Genomic DNA, 19,905 nt, shown 5'->3' with positions numbered 1-19,905 from the left:
ATGGAGAAATCCTCTGACACATTTATGTGTGAGTCTAATAACCTTTTTTATTTATTGATTACAATAACTGACAATAATTATAATATTGGTTATAAAAGATGCTTATGTAGGAAATCAATGAAGTTTAAATAATTTATTTACCAATCCTTAGTTGTGCATATAGTTTATCAATCAGAAATCCTGCTGTTTTCAAATATTTTAGGTCAAAGTGGAATTTTTTAAAAAAATGTTACAAAACTATTGAATTCAAGGGCCACATTGGATGGCATTAACACTTGTTGACTTCAGAGGAAACTGTATTTAAACTTTACACCTCTTCTTCCCACTCCGCAGCAGCTTGCCCCAAATGGATATATACACAACAAATTAATTTCTATTGCTTAACACAATCTACTACTGTAATGAAACAACTTATGAAAGGAATGTTGCAACTTAGGGTGGGTTATGGTTGTCCTTCCCTGAAAAAAACAATTGTTAATGTTTAAAGAAAGAACAATAATAATAATTAAAAGAAAACCCACAAACATACACACAAGAAACACATACACACACACACGTACACACAGGCATCCCAAAAAAATAAAAAAAGGGAAAAATAATTCCAGATGTTGAAGTTATTCTCTTTTGGCCCAGACTGTTTAGTTTCCAATACATTAGAATGAGGATGCTAATCTGGAAGATAATAATCTTATGTTCTTTAACTCAGAAGTTTTATTGAAGAACAATCCTGGACCAAATGGGAAAGAAATTAATGACTAGCTAAAGAAAACAATAAAAGGAGGAAGACACAGAGTGAGGGAAAGAAAAAAAAGAGAGAGGTTTGAGGGATTAACTCTAGACAATAGAAAAGAAAGTGTGGACTTAAAGGAAGGGACAATATATAATAAATGCAGAATGTTCTGCTATTTCTTACTGAAAATATATACCAAGAGGTAAGAATGACTACTGAACTTGCTTCAAAATAAACAAGCAAGTTGGCAAATCATGGAATGAGAATAAGTATAACTATACTACTCCAGCCTTAAAGGAGAAAAGAAACAAACACTAACAGACAAATTAACAGATAAGCTTAACAAAGAGATAAACTACGTTTTAAAAAGTGATTCAAAGAACACAAGAGAAAGCTAAAGGAGTGAGAGAAAATCTGGGAGAAGGAAAAGAAAGGGATAAATGTTGAAAGACAAAACAGAGTTCAAAGAAGTTAAATGGAAGTCAAGAAAGTCTTCAACAAGATGCAGAAACAGAAGGAGTCCAAACCCATAGCGCAAAGCAATGTTTGCGAATGGAAAGCAGCTCCTTTGATCAGTAATAGTTACTCTTAAGTCGTAGCCTCTATTCCTCCAGAGTTCATCTTTAAGCCCTTCCAATCTAGAGTGGAGCTAGTGTATGGATAGAAACAAGAGATTTACAATGAACAGAGCAGTTTAGATGAGTAGTTCAAATTGTCTCATAAAATGATGCAACAGATTTATATGTCTACATGGAAATGGTGGTGAAAAACTAGCTGGCTTTACAAAACAAAACAAAAAATAAACAATGAAAAAAATACCCTCTTCCTTTGGTGACTAACAGATTAAAAAAAAAAAAACATTTACGGGATGAATTTAATAAAGAAACCCAAGTGCTGTTTTGTGACACCTCAAGTTAGAACTACATATTTTAAACAGTTGTGAAATGGGAATTTGGATGAGGGAAACAATTAAATTCTCTGAATTTGAGCATTTTTCTAGGTTTACGAGTTTCCAACAACAGTATAACCAATGTTTTTTTATTTACATTACATTGGCCATTCGACCCAGATTTGGGGGAAATTGTTTTTAAAATTAATGATTACATGAACTTCTTTACTCTAGTGAACTGAATATATATTTTAAAAAAATTGAGGAAAATATTTTTAAAAAATGTTAGTATCTCTGCATGGACAGAATGTTCCTCAATGTTACATTATTATAGTATTAATTTTTATAAAATCCCAATATGAAGATTTTACCTAACAATGTAATGAGATTTACTTGAAAGAATAAAATTGAGAGACAAGTATTGTTCTTGTTCTTACACAAATGTATTATAAGGAAGTTAACACAGGCCTATCTCAGGTTTTATCTTATTGTTTCTTTATATTAACTATGGGTTTTTTACTCAATGAAAAAAAGGAACATCTGAAAAACAAAATAAAACTGAAAATTGGGCCTAATATCAAATTTATCAGGAATTATCTTTTACTTCATTCTATTGAATTATGTTATTTTACTATAATATCTGATTGTACGGTGTTGACAATTCCCCTTCAACTGGAATCAAAACTAAAATAACAAGTAGAAAGTTTATTATATTAATGGAGGAAATAAAAAACAAGAGACTTATTGAAAATATTGGTATTGACTTACTAATCAAGACTGCTTTCAGACATCAAATAATTCATTTTAACATGTGTTTACATGTATAATATAATTTTTGCTGAAAATCACATTGTCCTTTAAGATACCTTAAGCCATGAAACAGAAAACGAAAGAGGGTAAAGCACATAATAAATGGTAAGGAAAAAAAGTGAAAATGCTTTAAATAAAGCTGAGAAAATTTTAACAACCACAATCTTAGATACAGTTAGAGAAATGACTTACCTTATGCTTAGGTCATAACAAGAATAGCACAGTGTTTAAAGTCAGCTCTTCATTATGGGAGGTACAATTGAAAGCCATAGGTTATAATAACATGAATTGCTACATAGAAATGAAGACTTTTTCAGCCCAACATGAAAAGCTAACTCTCATGGGAGAACATTTCAACTTATGCTTAATGTAACATGACGAACAATTGGAGATGTAAACATCAAAACATGAATCTCACACCAATAAGAAATGGCCCAATCTCTCAGGAACACAGAAGATTTAATCTGTGACCATAATTTATGACACATAAGGGAAGGCACACAACTCTAACATTGAAATATGCATGCATAATATATCGCCATCCATAGACAACCATCCCCTCCCCACCCAAACTTCCATTCCATTGGTACACACAAACAAGCCCACTAAGATACAGGGAAAGAATGTAGTGCCAAGCCATTATGAAGAAAGCAGGACACACGGAAGCAGCAGTGGTCATGTGATTTGAGAGGTTTCCTTCCTTAAACCAGCCCATTACCATGCTATTTTAAAGAAATCAGGAAAAGATCCCTTTCAATGCTGCAGTAGCTACGAGCCCCCAGCTTGAAGCTAATGTGTGGAATTTTGATCACCGTTCCCTGCGATGTCAGGGGCTCTCCAGTGGAAGCCAGATATTTATCACCAGTTGGTGGAGTACAAATGTGTAAACAACAAACATCCTTGCCCTTCTGTATTTCACAGAAGGGAGGGAGAGAAACAAATAAAATAAAACCCATGTTAAGAATAGGTTTATAATTATATAATAATGTATAAATATTAAAATGGAGATTTGATTACAAATTAACACTCAGGTTTCATAAAAATTGCCTCTATTTTGCTGCTCATTAGGCTAACTTGTATTCTTTTTTCTTATAGTTGGACCGAATCTATACACTATGTCTCATACTGCAAAATTATGAGAAATTGGTTAAGTGGGGTCAAAGTCAAGAACAAGATAAGTCATCACCTTTGATGGACATAAGGAAAACCCTCTATTTTAGTAGGGTTTTTCTTTTTTTTTTTTAAACTGGTCAGTAGCCACATTTTAAATTAGAAATTAAATGGCTGTATGATGTATTTTGCTTACTTCTGTATTTTGAGAAGTTCTGTAACAATGGTGTGGAAAGGCCCAATTTAAACTTTGATCTTTTAACATTTTAAAGCAAACAACAAAAAAGACTGCCTATTTAGAATCTGTTACTACTAAGTTTCCTATGCACCTTTTTCTATTGTCAATAAAACTTATTTTAACATGAATTGTTTCTGTCAATAGTAGCATCATATCAGCTCATTAGAAAAAATTTCAAGTTGATTTTCCTATTATTAATGATAGTAATTAAGTTCATTTATTTTAACTTTTTGTATGAAATGAGTTTTGGTTCATAGGGGTCATGCAATTTAATTATCAGATTTTTAATTGTTCATTGATCATCTAGTTATATTACCATTTTATCTCCCTCATCCTATTCTTTGCAGGTCAGAATATGTTGGCCTTCCCTTTAGATGTCTATTCTTTTAGGATCTGGGTCCTGTGGCATGGAAAAAAGTCTGTGCTAGCTTTTCTAGAACATTCCTCATATTGTTGAACTCTTAGATTTTAAATAAGTTGTTTCCTCTCCCTGAAATACCCAATTGCTTATTTTCTGATCTAAATACTACTTGTCCTTCCAGACCCAGCTTAAATACTAATGGCTGCAAAAAATATTGCCCAAGTTCCTCAGTCACAAATAATTTCTTCTTTCCCTATACTCATTCAACAGCCCTACTGAGATATAATGTACCTATCACAAAATTTACTCATTTTGGGTAAATGGAACATGTACACATATAAGAGCAATAATTTAACTCCAGAATTATAATAAATTTCTTGAAAAATGTAAAAAAATCACTCATTTATATATAGAGTTTCATAACTTTTAACAAGTTTTTGTGGATTCTATCACTGGGATCTTTTTGGGCTTTCTGAAATTTTGAAAGCCTCCTACTTGAATTTCTACTATAAAAGTTAGTTACTCGAGCTTCTACTATAAAAGTTATAGTTTCTCATACTTTAATTATTGATAATGAGTTTCTGAATATACTGCAAATTCTTGACGGAAAGGAAATTCTTATAGTATTGAATACAGTGAAAATGTACAGCTAAATATTCCTTTTGTAATAATTAGTTTTTTTTCCAATCCCGGCAGATTAATTTTTTTTTGTAGTGTAAGTATGATCATAGCCAGTCCTATACTATACAAAGCTATTTTATCAGTTTAAAAAAGCTTTTTTTTTTTTTACTTATTAGGACCTGCTAATATTAAGAAATATAATATTAAAGGTATATAGATTATAGCAAAGAAATATTAGCTATAAATAATATTTATAGCTAATTATATTAGCTAAAAATAATATCACCTACAGGGTGATATTAAGAATCTGGAAAACACATTACTATTAACATTACTTAAGGTTAATCAAATAGTGACATCTGGAGTCCAATAAATGTTATCCTATAACAAAGATTTCAGGACAGGTTAAACTTATTCCTTATTTTCTCAGAGATCAGGATGTTCTGTATCTTGTGTGGTCAGATCACTAGAATGACAGAGATGATAGAAATTTTGCTCCTTAAAACTTTCTATTTTATCAATCTTATTTCAGAGTAATCCACCTTTGAAAAAACAAACTTCCTTGAGTACTACTTACTCATAAAGCTTATGAGGATAAAGAAAAAGGATCTCATTGGCATTTACTCAGATTACTTGTCTCTTTAACCTATCCAGAGGGAATGAAAGGTATGATTTAAACATTAAGCCTAACCTTAGAATCTTTGACTCTTAAATTCTATTTTTTTCCTTTTCTCACTAATAAAAATAGAGAATTGGTCTGGAAGAACTCTCTTCCATAGTTGTTTCATTAATTACTTACCTGAATAAATTAGAATTTGATTCATCTGAGACTAGTGAAAACTCATTTGAGTTTAATCAGATTTATATCATAACACATTATGACAGAAAAGTCAGTGTAATAATGGTATTGTCCTTTGGAGTCCAGTGGTATGGTTTCTGATACTGGCTTTTCCTTTTTCCTATTTGTGTGACCTTTGGTATGACATTCAACATCTTGGAACTTTAATTTCCTTTTCAATAAAGTAGAGAAAATTAAGTAGGATAATGTGTGTGAGAGTGAGGGTATTGTAAGTGAAAAAGAGCCATACAAATTTTGTCATTATTATCCTTATGTAGACTTAAGTCATCTATATTTTATATAAGTAGAATAGGAGGCACTAAGAGAATGATGAATTTTCTAGATCATGCCATGAGAAAGTGACATATTACAGTATAATGGATAATTTCTAGACTTAAGCTTCAGAAAAAGGCTTGAGCTAAGGCTTACAGGGATTAATCTAATTTTGTATTGTATGATTTTAGCCAAATCATCTCACTTCTATGGGACCTAGTTTTCTCACCTGCAAAGTGAGGATGTTTTCTAGGCTTTCAACTGAGGTTGACAGACCTCAGTTCTCTAGAGAGAGCCTTTGGTTAAAAAAAAAGCCTTTGGAAAAAAAATTATAATTTTATAATCATCAATGTAATTAAATTTTATTATTTTCTTTCATTATATGTTTAGGTAACAAAACATAGTAATTTAGCAGAAAGTATTGTTTTTAATTATTATGGATAGCTTAAAATATTGTTCATGTTCACCAAGATTAAACATTATAGTAAACCTATGATTTGCTGCTATTTTATCAGTTTAAAAAGGCTTTTTTCCCCCTTTACTTGTTGGGGCCTGGTAATATTAAGAGATATAATGTAAAAAGTATATAGATTATAGCAAAGAAATATATGGGTGTCCTACTGAATGATATTAAGAATTTGGAAAACACATTATTGTTAACATTACTTAAGGTTAATCAAACAGTGACATCTGGAGTTCAATAAATGTTATCCTATAATATTTGTTTTTATACATATATTTATGTATACATATTCTATGTCTACATATTTTTATGTCTACATATTTTTATAAAATATATACATATTTTGATAGTGATTTAAATTTCATTAGTTTTCTTTCGAACCTATGCATTTTATTTAAAAATATTTTTCTCAAAAAAAATCTGTATGCTTTGCCAGATTCCCATAGATTCTATAGTAGAAAAAAGGCTTCAAAACTTTGAAACTAGATAAGCTTCTTTTTATCCCTAGGGTTTCATGGCAGTAAGCAAACTTTTCCTCTGTTAAACTATATATAAAAGATCCTTCTTTTGAAAAACGAAATATAATTCATCACTGAATTAGCCAACTTCTCATTTAAAGGACCACAAAAGAAACAAAAAGGGTACATAGATATCAAAAAGTTATAAAGATCTCAGGTTTAAAAATATTTCTGCTTCACTTGATCTTTTTCCATTTGGTTAAGATAATAACATCAAATAATCAAATAACAGTCATCGCATGAAATGAAAAATTTTAACAAAAGGTTAATTTCCATATGCACACACACAACACACACACAGACATACATATCAATATCTACCCATAACTAATTATTCTTTAAGAATTTGTCCTTGCAGGCACACACACAATACTTACGAACAATAAAATTTTACAAATCTTTTCCAGAGAATCATTCATAAATGTTTTTGCAGTTATGTGAATTACTATCCTTTAAATTCCCCTGAGGTTTCTTAAGTCCTAGATAAACATGAAGGATTTTTCTATTTATGTATTGACCTCTTCTAAAAGAAGCTGGTACTCTGGCAGTTACATACCTGGTGAAGTGAATTATAATTACCATTGAAAATCAAAAGTCTATGCTGCTTCTTAGTCAACTTGGTGAGTTCATTTGTTCTCAAGGAAAATAATATAATGTATAGAACAGGCCTAAGAATAGAACTGGCTATCACTATGACTCAAGGTAACATATGTTAGAACATTAATGGTGTTATTCTTCATACATTTCCTATATAAAGATTTAATTCTAAATTGAGCCACTTTTAATGACCTCTAGAAAAATCTGTAAATGCTAGGCTGGTTTCCCTGCTACTAACAATATTTTTGGATTGCTGGTCTGAGAATTTTAATATTGATTATGATAAATGTGAGAAAAATATACTAATTGTATATATATGTATATATATACAACACATACATATATACACATATTTAGTTATATATACATATAGTATGTTTGTGCATTCTATCTCTAGCACATACCAAAAATCATGAAAACTGTGCTATAAGTTCTGTAGATTATTTAAAAAATAAATATAAACAGAAACATATCATAGGCACAAAAGGGATCCTAAGAAATATATTACTATTCAAATGCAGGTTCAACATATGCCATATAGTCAGAAAGAGTATATTTTTAATTTTCTGTGATATAAAGTATTATTCTTATATAATGGCAATCATATACAAAGGGAACTTAAGTTTTGTCATAATTCTTTAATTATTAAAGATATTTTAAAAGATCTAAAGAAATTATAATAAACATTAATATCTGGTATCTAGTGTATGGGCATTTATTGCTATCTATTCTTTACTATGTATTTGAAATACTTCATTTAATAAAGAGGACTATTAAAAAAAAGAAAAAAGGGAACTGATTCATCAAAGGGACATTTTCACAGAGCTCCCCGTATCTTAGATTTCCCAAATTTAGAATTCAGGATCATCTGGAGTCTTATGCAATCTGAATTTTAAAAGCAAACACACAATCATTGTTTTCAACTCAGATTTTTTGTTATCTTTTCCACCTTCATTAAGTTGAACCTTATTTATTGAACTGAAAATCCTATTAAATTGTAACAATTGTTCTAGATAGTTTCACCATTAATGGATTCACTCCCTCTACCCTTCCCAGGGCTGCTTCAGGTAGCTTTTCTGTGCCTACTTTATTGCTCAGTTGTGTGAGGAGTACAATGAAGTCAGCTTTGCAGAAACATATCCACTAGAGTTTTCCAACTCTTAAATATCCCATATTAGCTTTTATTTTTTTAAAGATTTATTTATTTATACAAGCACTGGGGTATAGGCCAGAGGCACAGGAGGGTGAGAGAATTCACCAGAGACAGATCAGGGAGCAGAACAGGCAGAAGGATCTAAGTACAGTGCTGAGGGGAGCAGTGGGCAAGACAGGAGAGGTCTGCCACATCTATATTAGCTTTTCTTAAAAACATTATGTGTATAGGGAATTCTTCAATGATAATTCTTCCTTCTATATATGATTATTTTTTATTTACTCTGTATTATCAATAGAACTTCCTTTTTTTTCAATTCACCATTCTTACTATGTCTTTCTGCTAAATATTATTATTAATTAAACTAGAGGAGTTCAGTGGTATTTTTTCTCTTTGATTTTATATATTCTTCACCAAACATGTGAAAACAAGATAAAAGTTATTGAAAATGAAAGAAAAATAGAAACTGCTATTGAAAATAATAGACATTTTATTAAAAATTCTATAATTTAAAACTTTTAGTATATCATAGAATGATCAGTAAATTTTTTTGTTCAAATTAGTCTTATTCAACTGTTGATAGTTTTATTTTGAATCATCAACACATCCTTCCTCAATCCTTTCTCTGCACACATACTTGCAATAAGAAGATATTGGGATAGACTACCTGCGAAGCTAACTGGCTTTACAAAACTCTATAATCCCAGATTTGTTAGCATTTTGTTTCAGCTCAACTAAGCTAAAAAAGGCACACATATTCTTTTTATATATTATCTTTTAATGAACATTGTATAATTTAGAAATTTTCCAGCTAGAAATGTTATAATGATTTCATTTATGCTAGTTTTGTCTAGATTGTCTCTCATATTTAAACACCAAAGCAGCTATGTTCCTCCCACTTGCTCCTTTATAGCAAACTGAGATATACATACTCATTCTTAATAACTATTAAGGTTCATTCCCTTTTTCACTGGCCAAGGTGGCTCTGGTTACTGTTAATTGAAAAAAGAGGAAAACAAGAGATGGTTAAAGAAGACAAATAGTATCTGTCAATACACAAACACACACACACAACACACTCAACACAGACAAAGAGGGAAAAAGCACAGGAAAGAGTGAAGTGTAGGGAACTGTTGTAAGAAAGTAACTGAGTGTGAATAAGGTAATAACAGAACCAAAATTCCTATAGACTATTCTCTTCACACTTTTTATGTTAATCCTCAAATCACATGTCAGGTTTTAAAAATAACAGTATTGCAGTGGTGATCATAAAGTAATATAAATAGACGTTGACCTATATGACTGTTCACCTGAAACTTATACTGCTATAGATCAACATTACCTCAAAAGAAAACAAAACATCAATATCATACCTGATCTGAAATTATCTTTTAGTCAATAGGCCACAGTAAAAAAAAGGCACAGCGTACAAAATTTAAAAAGGGATGTGTGTGTAAGAGAAAAGACACATCATGACTAATGAGTCACTTCATGACCAATTTTAAGAGCAGAATCAAAATTTCACCTTGAGGATGGGATGTTTAAAGGAAACCAAAGTGAATTCAAACATAACTTAAAGCAATAACGGTATGATTACATTACGAAGATAAATAACTAAGTAAAGCAAAAGCCAAGTAGACACCTATAGCTGGGGAACATTTCAGGCCAAAGCCTTAAAACAGGGTGCAGTTATGTTTGAAAGTTAGATAATTGTAAATGAAAGGACAGTGATATAGTAGGACTGAAAAAGTGGTATTTATATGACCAAGACCATTTTAGATATGCTATTGCCCCATGGACCTGTAATAGTGCGAATAGAGAGACCTTTACTACATGATGTTAGTTAAGGTTGAGTGAATATCCCCAGATTATTTTGACTCAATCTTTGAATTCTTGAATTGTGCTAAATGGATCTAAAACAGATGGATTAGAGAGATTACATATTTATAAAGGGAAATGAATTAGGAGGTCATTAAGAAGATTCTGAGCTTCCGATAACACATTTTTGAAGTTCACTAGCCTACATATTAAAGGTTGGAGCAGTTGACAGTTATTTGATTTAATTACTATATTTACATTAATTTCTTTAGGGAACATCCTGATAAAAAATTAAATAAAATTTAATAATTCATGTCCAGAAAAATGATAGGAATATATAGACTAAATGATCAGTTTCAGGATCATTCAACTACTTCCCCTCATTTCAAGATAAAACTGTAATGTGAAAGGAAAAAGGAAGATATTTTCCTTTTGAAAAAAAATCTAGTTTATTTTCTAATAAATAACATGCATGAAAAGTGATTAATGTTTAGTGGAAGCGTTCCAGTCACTTGATTATTAAACCAATGTTCCTACTAAATGTTTAAAATATTGAAGGCATTTTTAAGGTTTATAGAAAATAGCAGTTGCAACTATCATACATATGAGGCATTAAGTCATGTTTGATATATTTTAAACTGGATGATTAGGTTATGGAGTTGGATGGTGAGATAATTAAAATAGTTTTTACCTAGACCTAACCTACTACAGATTTTGAGCCAAATATTTGAAATTGAGGACATGTGACATTTCCCTATACAACTTCTGCAGGTCTCAATGGCATCATTTTTTTTTCTTTCCTACTTTTCTACTCATGTGCACTGTTTGAAGGAATGAATACCTATAAAACTGACAATTACCAAGCATCAGATTGTAGAAAATCATTTTGCCTCAGTTCCCACTTTTATTCCTGGAGAATTCGGTCAAATGATGTACAGAAGCTCATAATTAATTACTACAACTTCAATATTAAATTAGAAGGCTAAATTGCTATTGGAATTTTTCTTTCAGTGCCAAGTACACACAGCAGTTTTCTCAAGGAACCATGCATTAGTTCATGCCATGCTTTTCAACAAGAATATATAAACATGGCAATCCAAACAGAATTAGATTTAATTGCTGTGTGCTTGGATAGTAGCAAGTTGCTGAGGAAGGGAAAAAAAAAGCAGCAAGCTAGATTTTTTTATGACTCTAGGCACTACTGAGTACAGAATGGAGTACAGAATGGCATGAATGAACATTCAAAAATAGATAATCTTTTCCTTATCCTAAGGCAGAGTTAGAAATAGGACAAGGAAAGTTGCTAGTATAACTGAAAATTATGGCTATAAAAGTCCATATGAATCTGAGTTCCATTCAGGGTTTCATGGAAAATGAATCCAAAAATATCACTAACATTTTCTAACTTAACCTTTGTTCTGTAAGTTGCTGCTTATGTTCTGAAATTCTTTTACTATAGAAAGTCAGAACAAGTGACTTATTTAAATATTGAAGCACCTTCCTCACTTCTTATTTTTTTCTCTTAAAAGGCAAAAAATTTGAGTACAAACATACACACTTTTCATTCCTCTCTCAATTACAACAGACATATAGAATATTAGTTTTTCTATGTATAATTCACATCCAGTTCTGTTTTATTACAAAATAATACTGTTTTAAATAACAACCTTACTATGTATGTTTCATATAATTTTTCAATTTCTTTAGTAACAAAAGTCACATGGAAATTAAGTCAAAAGCACTTAAACAGGTAGATTCATAAAATAAGCACATATATTTCAAAGTCTGCACATGATTTCAATTTGATATTCAGTATTATGACACACATTTCATGGATATTAAATATCTTACTAAAAAAACTAAAAATGAATGTGGGTTCCCAAAATATTTAAGCTGAAAAGAAATGTCAGTATGCAAACATATGAAATACTCTATCATTATATACATATAGTTGTGCAAGTTGAACTTTTCAAAGTAATATAAAGGACATTACCTAATAGTTTCCCCATTTTTATTTCTAGCTTACCCTATTAATGATGATAGAGTACCATGTGGAAAAAGTTTCAACATTTTCCTGTAATTCTTAATTTTGTTATTTTTGTTAAAAATGACAATAAAATAAAAAATTGTCTTAGAGAGGTGCTGCCAAAAGATAAAAGGATACTATTTAAACATCTCGAATAATAGGCATAGTACACATAGATTGAGAATATAAATATTATAGATTAATACACTTTTAAGAATAATAGCTGTAATTGTAAAATAGGGTAGCAAACATTATTAGATGACACAAGTAAGTGGTTAAAATACATAAGACTATCTGCATGATTATAATGGATTCCTATGTCCTTAAATTCAACTGAGTGGACTTCAAAAGAACTATCAAATTTTTTTTTATAAATTCCCTTCTTGTGCACATGCTCTTTTTTCTTATCTATAATGTTTACTGTGGTCTTCTCTCTTTCAGGATCTCCTATACTACCTAAATGTATTAAGTAACATAGCAGAGCAGAGGAGAGAATTTAAAGGATAAAAATGTGCATTCTCTTTCAGTAAGTAATGTTAATAAAGAGTACTAGCATGTATCATGCTTTGCATTTATCGTTCCTTTCCAGAAAGATCTGTATTTGGCAAATATATTAAATAAGCCTCACCACCAACTTAGAGTAAGTGACACCATCTCTGTATATAGAGAAATGTGGTTTAAATAATTATTATGGTGTTTTTAAAAGTTATATAATAAGGCCCCAAGAACTTAAATCTATTCTGGGAAAATCTACCCTAGCAAGTTCTATTTTTGGGACTTAATAATAATTCAGTGAATTTTTAAATCACTCTTTCAGACTATTTTGTGAACACAGGACCTAAGAATGATGATTTGCCTGCAGACTTTCTCAATGCTAACTGCATAGCTTTAATTTTCAGAGTCAAAGGCATTTTCTCTGGTAGTATTTTCAAACCCACAGCCTGAGTATACACTCTATTTTAAAAAACAGAAAGAGTTCCAACCTGTAAAATCCTTCAGTGAGGCCTCCAACTAAAAAGTCCTTAGTTTTTGCTACATTCTCCATATACCTATAGAAAGTAACAATGGCAATATCCTCTCTGTGGTATAGATGCTCAATAGATACTTGATGACTTATCATGACCTTCTGATAGTGTCAGCCAAACTGAATATATAAACAACCAGGTAACAATAATGCAATCATATCAATTTCAATTTTTACATTTACTCAGGACATAAATTCACTACAGGCTTTCAAGTTCCATTTGTATTTAGCATCCTGATGGAACTTTCATGTAGAAAACAAAATCACAAAGGATAATTAAGATCCAATTCCTTTAAAATTGTGCCATTAATATTTTAATGATTACAAATCCTGTTTTTTATATTTATGATGTATTAGCTTTCTCATGGAAGCCTGGCAGTAGAAGTCAACTCTTTTAATCGAGTCATTTATTTGTTTTATTTTGGTAAACTGACTCAAAGATACTAAAGACACAGAAAGCGTTCAGTAAGTCAGAAACATCAACATTCACTCGGAAGAGATAGAGAGAATTAAGCCCTGGTATACTACACATCCACTGCATGTTGTAAGCGATCTTCACAGGACTTTGAAAAACAAACTACACAAGTCACACAAACTATACAAGTCACACAAACTATACAAGTCACACAAACTATACAAGTCACACAAACTGGTCTAGATGAGGAAACCCGGTTGAGAAAGGAAGTGCTATTTATTTATTTATTTATTTATTTATTTATTTATTTATTAAACATTTATTTATTTATTTATACAAGCACTGGGTACAGTCAGAAGCGTGGGAGGGTGAGAGAATTCACCAGAGCCAGAGCAGGGAACAGAATAGGCAGACCGACGAAATCCACTGCTGAGGGGAGCAGTGGGCGCGGCAGGAGAGGTCTGTCGTGACATGTGGGACCCTCGCCGGAGGCCAGGGATTGAACCGGCACTGCAGAGGCTGCAGGCAGCCTCGTAGCCCAGCGCTCAACCGCTGTGCCACCAGGGGAGGCCCAGGAAGTATTTTTTAAAAGTGAAAAAATGTAAGCAGAGAAAAACGGTAATTCTATTTGCTGGAGAGGCTATAAACTTTACCAGACACATGTTTGTGCGAACAAGCAAAAGAAAATTTGCATTAGTGATAGTCAAGAAAATACTTCATCTATACAAATTAGACCAGGATTGATGGTAAACTAAACCTGTCTGTAAATCCAGCAGTATGAACCACACTAGGGTATGATCATGAACTTCTCAGTATACATTAAATCTCCGTTAATTTACAGGGAGCTGTTGAAGAATTCATTGGTATTACCTTTCATGTGGAAGAAAATTGGATTAATTAAGAAAGAGAAGTAGTGACGGGTGTGGTGTGGTAACATACATCTGAAGAAGTGTGATCCTCTACCTCGGGATCAGTTGTAAACCAATGTAATGTCAACAACAAAAACCTTCTCATGTGAATTTAACCATGAGAAGAATGCATAAATAAAAAAAAAAAGAAAAGAAAGAGAGAGAGGGACAAAATGCTGGCATATAATGCAAAGGGCACATGAAGGCAAAAAAATGAGTGATATCAGTAAAATCCCTTTTACTGTTAATTCTCAACAGTGAATAGAGAGCAATAAAAAAAGCCACTGAAACTTTACATGTTGATCCTTCTTTTGACTTAAATTGCACAACAATGGTACCTTTATGTCTTGGTGAAAGATGAAGATGATTTAATCAGAGGTCCACATACAACTTATTTACCAATCAATAACATTCAATTTTGAATTTAATTTTGTTGAAAGATAATTAAGGAACACTTCCTAGCGATTCAGCAATAAATCTCAGTTTTTGATATATTTTTTGCTTGTATACCAATTCTCATATGAATTTCTATCTGAGTTTACAAGAGCATGATTTTTCATAGACTGTTAGTTACCATTGTCTTTTAAACAGGATGTCAAGGAGACTGACTGGGGTCACAGAGAACCAAACTGTATTGCTTTAGGTAATGTTCAGGTTTCAACAGAAAGTTTACAGTTTGAGATGTTATTCCCTCTTATTAAAATGGAGGCTAGGTAAGGAATCAGAGTTGTAGATATTGAAATAATGTTTTGATATTGTTTGAGATCACACTCAAGAAAAATTGGGCCAACTATCCCTGCTATTTATTTCTTAAAATGGGATGTCAGAGTATACTGTAGGAGTAGTCAGGCAGCATGGAATTAAAAAATTTTAGGAACAGTGAACTAGATTAATGTGTTTCAGGGAATCAGCAAAATGTATGCAAATCTGAAGACACTTTGACATATATATGTGTGTATATATACACGCACACATATATATAGTGAAATATTTTATTGGGTTCTAACTCATGATCTGGTCAGTATGTGTTTATTAATGCTTACTGTGTGCTAGACAGGGGAAGGGAGAAAAACACAAAAGAAGCTAAGTTAATATCTTAAACCAATCAGTTCACAATCTAATACTACAATGAATACTATCACAAATATAGCAACGAGGTAATAATGAGATACATCATTCATTTAATTATTTACTCAACCCAAACTTATTGAAAACCTACTTACTGTTTGCTCCAAACTGATCTGTGAATTACAGGTTTAAAAAAAGCAGGCTCTGGTCTCAAGGAGTTCACAATACAATAAAGACACTTAAACAAACATAATTACAACATCGTGGCAAGTCTATAACAGAAGTTAGTACAAGCGGTTATGGGGATATGTAACAGATGCACTTAACTCGGATAGGGTTGGGGTTTGAGGTCAGGTACATAGGAAAGACTTCCTGGAGCTGGGATATATGATCAGTTTTAAGGAACAATTATAATTTAGCCAGGTGAAGAAAAAGTGGAGAAGTCAGTGTAATTCACAGATGTGATAGGTCCTGGCAACTGGGAAGTGACAAGTATGTTGAAGCTAATTTTAACCATGGTTGGTAGTGGTAAGAGTGGTAAGAGGCAGGGCCTCCCCTGGTGGCCCAGCGGTTGAGCGCTGGGCTGCGAGGCTGCCTGCAGCCTCTGCAGCGCTGGTTCGTTCCCCGGCCGCTGGTGAGGGTCCCACAAAAAAAAAAAAAAAAAAAAAAAAAAAAGAGTGGTAAAAGGTAGGTACGGACCAATTTCTAAAGATTAGGGAGAGTCACTGAAAATTTTAAAAATGATATACACAATGGAATACTATTCAGCAATCCAAAAAATATAAACTCATGCTATTCGAAGTAATTTAGATGAGCTGGAAGGGATTATGCTCAGTGAAATAAGTCAGAAGGAAATAGAAAAATCTCGGATGGTTTCACTTCCAGGAGGAATATAGGGGAACCAAATAAGGGACCAGGAAAAAAATAATAAATAAAAAACCAAAATTAACAGGCAGCTATAAATCAGAGACATTCTGGAGGGGAGAGGGAGGGAGAGGAATCAAAACAGGGGAGGGAAGAGCACAAGGAACTATGGTGACAGTGCATGGGTGAATTGGTGGTGGGAATTTTATGAGCACCACTCCTAAGAGAAGAAAGCAAAAGTGTTCACAAAAGTGAACAATGATGTCAAATACATATAAATAAATTAAAAAAATTAAATATGGGAATGACATGATTGCATTAACATTTTAACAAATTCATTCTGGTAAGGAATGTGAAGATGGATCAGATCTATTTATGGAATAAGTGATGAGGGCAGAGGAATTAGTTTGGAGATCAATCTAGTAATCCAGATGAGAAATTCAACTACATCATTGAAAGTAATTCTGGAAAGAATGCTAGAGAGTCAAGAGATACACAAGAGGCAATTTCTATAGGATTTGGGTCCTGACAGGTCATAAGGGATATAAGATGAACTTTCAGATTTCCAGTTTGAGCAGTGTTGTTTATTGAAATAGTGGATCAAGGAACAAATTTGGGAGCTGATTTATGTTAAAAGTCCTTATAACTCTGGAAAGAGAAGTAGAATTGATGTGGATATAGTTAATATATAGTGGTATGATGGTATTATATGTAAAGCTCCTAGAATAATCCTTGACTAAAGTATTATATAAGTAGAAGTAACAATAATGATGATGGGTGGTGATGACTATAATTACAACAACTGTTGATTATGAGATCAAACTAGATGTAGAGCATTATTGTCCAATAAAACTCTGTGATGGTAAAAATGTTCTATATCTATACTTTATGGTAGCTACTAGCCACATGTGGCTATAGAGTACGTGAAATATGGCTATTGCAAGTGAGAAACTGAATTTCAAACTCTAATGAATTTAAAATTTTAAAAGCCACATGTAGCTAGTGGCCATTATGTACTAGATGGTGGAGATATATAGTAAGAAATGAAGTGAAGGGAGACTGGGAATTAAGTTGATCACCAATATGTAAGGAACAGTAGGAAAAAAGTCAAGCAGACAGAATAAAAGCAATATAGAGTGATAATGACATAAGTATAACTGAAATTCCCTTGAGAGGATGATTAGCGTGAATAGGAATTGGTGGAGGAGACTTTCTGGATTAAGATGGACTGGAATTATTAGGTGGAGGACAATAATTCAGGGAGACAGAATAGCACAAGTTATGACCAACAAGAAAGAAGAAACATAACAGGATAAGAAGGCTCACCTTAACTGAAGTGGTAGATACATTAGGGAAAAAGTAAGTGGTCAATTGTCCTTGTTTGCTAGGGACTGAGGTTTCTGTGATGAAAAATTTTTGTTTTTAAAACTGGGAGTCACAAGATGCAGTGCTTTCCGTGCTAAAATCAGGCAAACTGGTAACTAGAAAATAGTAGTAGATAATGACCAGTCAAAGTATGAAGGACTTTGAAAGAGAGGTAGAATGGCCTTTATTCAATACAACAACTCAGAGGCAGGCTACTATAGCTATTTTTAATTAGATAACTGAAGGGAATTTAAGTGATGCTTAGCAATTTTAGCTTGACATAAATGGAAAAAGGTTTATACAAAGGGGATTTAATTATTTAGCTACTGTCCTAACAAGACAGGGATGATTAGGGAATAAAAATCAAAGTTATAGATACGTATATTCAATGTTATGTCCCAAGTACTTTACGAGATTTTACATAAATTATCTGTTTAGTCTCTGTAAAATTAGATGTGGAAACTATAAACTTTAGAAAAGTTGATTCAAGATTTGTTTAAGCACTCACTCACCATTTCCCAAACATTTTTTGAGTGCTTACAATATGACATGCCAAATTCATTACTTGCCTTATTAGAGCCAGATTTGAAAAAAAAAAAATCTGGCTGCAAAGTTAATTGCCTATTAGAAGAAAGAATTAAAAGGAGATAATTCAAAGAAGAAATAATGAAACTGAAAAAATTTACTCATGTACTGTCAAAGATGAAAATGAAATAAGGGTAAAAATATAACTAGATTTCTATGCTGAGAAACTTTAAGAAAACAACCTGAAAAACTTTAAATGATTGAAGAAGGTATTTAGATGGTAGGTTTGTATATACTGAGTTTGAGGTCATAAAAAGACATTCAAAATGACAATTGGAAATAAAAGAATGAATGTTAGTGAGCTGTATTTTAGTGTATACTATAAAGTGCCAACATTTACCTGGACTTTATGCATATCTAATTAATATTTTTTCATTTCTAAATTTCCTATAGCATTGGAAAAGTGATAACACCATGATGATAAAACTGCTCTATATTTGCATAAAGTCTGATTCCCATGTAAGTATTTTACAGATTCGTCATCATTCCTATTTATATGATGGATATATTATTTCTCTTTTTTTTAATCTTTCAAAGATACAGTTCATATCTGAGTTTTAAGACACTGTCCTCAAAAATGTCCTAAATTTGTTACCCATGCATTCATAATTTATCCTAAACCTTAAAATTTTCATTAATAACCTTTTTTTCTATTTCACATAGCAGAATATATATTGCATTAAATAAGGATAAACAGAAATTCACTAGTATAAACTGTAACTGCATATAAAAATTCTTTATTATGGCAATTAAAAAATGTATGCCTAAGTAGAGAGAAGTCCTATCTTTTTTTCAAAAATTATCAACCCATTCAATTCTTTTTCAAGAAAATATTGATTTGATAGATTTATCAAATATTCCTGTCAAAGATTAAGTCATGTGCTTTCTCATTATCTTTTATGATTAGTCATTTATGTGGATGTCTGAGAGAGGTATGTACTTAATGTCCTTATTATGACTCAAACAACTTACATACTCTAATTCATTTAAGAAAATTCAAAAGTGAAGTCAGTCAAGAAACTGGTAGCAGCAGTCATGTTTTCAAAGACACTATTTTCACATTCTCAACTATTATATAAAATCAGCATGAAAATAATGTATGTAAGAGTTAAGAGTGGAACACCATAGGTAACAATAGAGAAAGAAATAATAATTCAATCATTGTGAAATTTTACACAGTAGAAAATCCTAGGTGATTACCTCACAGTGCAAATTTTTATTTGATTTTATT

General features: G+C 31.7%; 1 protein-coding gene across 5 annotated transcripts in view; it reads right to left on the bottom strand.

Moving 5' to 3' along the window:
* The window catches only part of GPHN (gephyrin), a 451,561-nt gene that overhangs the window by 123,632 nt on the left and 308,024 nt on the right, over nucleotides 1-19,905 (bottom strand). The gene's annotated exons all lie outside the window — the stretch shown is intronic.

The sequence above is a fragment of the Talpa occidentalis genome, unplaced genomic scaffold (genome assembly GCF_014898055.3).
Source record: "Talpa occidentalis isolate TD23 unplaced genomic scaffold, MPIMG_talOcc4v2.1 talOcc4.11, whole genome shotgun sequence".
NCBI classification, from domain to species: domain Eukaryota; kingdom Metazoa; phylum Chordata; class Mammalia; order Eulipotyphla; family Talpidae; genus Talpa; species Talpa occidentalis.
This window is presented reverse-complemented; position numbering and strand designations above follow the sequence as displayed.